Source organism: Rutidosis leptorrhynchoides, chromosome 4, assembly GCF_046630445.1.
Source record: "Rutidosis leptorrhynchoides isolate AG116_Rl617_1_P2 chromosome 4, CSIRO_AGI_Rlap_v1, whole genome shotgun sequence".
NCBI classification, from domain to species: Eukaryota; Viridiplantae; Streptophyta; class Magnoliopsida; order Asterales; family Asteraceae; genus Rutidosis; species Rutidosis leptorrhynchoides.
Window position 1 is genome coordinate 368,944,207 of NC_092336.1, and position 969 is coordinate 368,945,175.

A 969-nucleotide genomic window follows, 5' to 3' on the forward strand; every position below is an offset into this window, starting at 1 on the left:
TAAATATTATTGGATACTTGTTGATTACTAGGACCTTGTTGGTTGTTGTATGGAACATTTCGATTATAATTCTGGTTTTGATTGTAGATTGGTCTTGGCGGTTGATAATTATTCTAATAATTATTTCCAAGCCTTTGGTTTATGTATGAAACATTCTCTCTTTGTTCCATTGTTAGCTCAATACTGAGACAATCTTTTGTCAAATGTGGTCATTCACACTGCTCATAACTAATTCGTATTGAGTGTATATCCTTAGTCATCTTTTCCATTCGTCTCTCGACAGCATCTATCTTTGCGGAAATGGAATCTAAGTCATGGCTAGAATCGGCTCTAGCTGCTTTAGATGATCTAACGATATCTTTTTCTTGGTGCCACTCATGTGAGTGGGAAGCAGTGTTATCAATAATTTTGTAAGCGTCAGTTGCGGTTTTCTTCATAATGGAACCACCAGCTGCTATATCTATGTCTTTGCATGTAGTGATGTCGCATCCTTGGTAGAATATTTGTACTATTTGACAGGTGTCTAAACCATGTTGCGGACATCCTCTTAATAACTTTCCAAATCTGGTCCATGCTTCATATAAAGTTTCATTTGGCTTTTGTGTGAACGTAACAATTTCTCCTTGAAGTCTCACGACTTTAGATGCCGGAAAGAATTGTTTAAGAAATTTTTCAACTAAAACGTCCCATGTATCAATCGCCCCTTCAGGTAATGATTCTAACCAATCTTTGGCTTCTCCCTTTAAAGTCCAGGGAAATAACATGAGATAAATCTGTTCATCCTCCACTTCTCGAATTTTAAATAGTGTACAGATCCTATTAAATGTACGAAGATGTTCATTTGGATCTTCCTTCGGCGCACCACTAAATTAGCATTGATTAGTTACCATGTGTAGGATTTGTCCTTTGATTTCATATTCTGGCGCATTAATGTCTGGTTGAGTAATTGCGTGACCTTGGCCAGTACGT

General features: G+C 37.0%; 1 non-coding gene across 1 annotated transcript; it reads left to right on the forward strand.

Moving 5' to 3' along the window:
- Positions 1-525: 525 nt before the first annotated feature.
- LOC139846129 (small nucleolar RNA R71) lies at positions 526-632 on the forward strand. The gene has a single exon (XR_011758869.1). It is a non-coding gene; the product is annotated as a small nucleolar RNA R71 (small nucleolar RNA).
- The last annotated feature ends 337 nt before the right edge of the window (positions 633-969 follow it).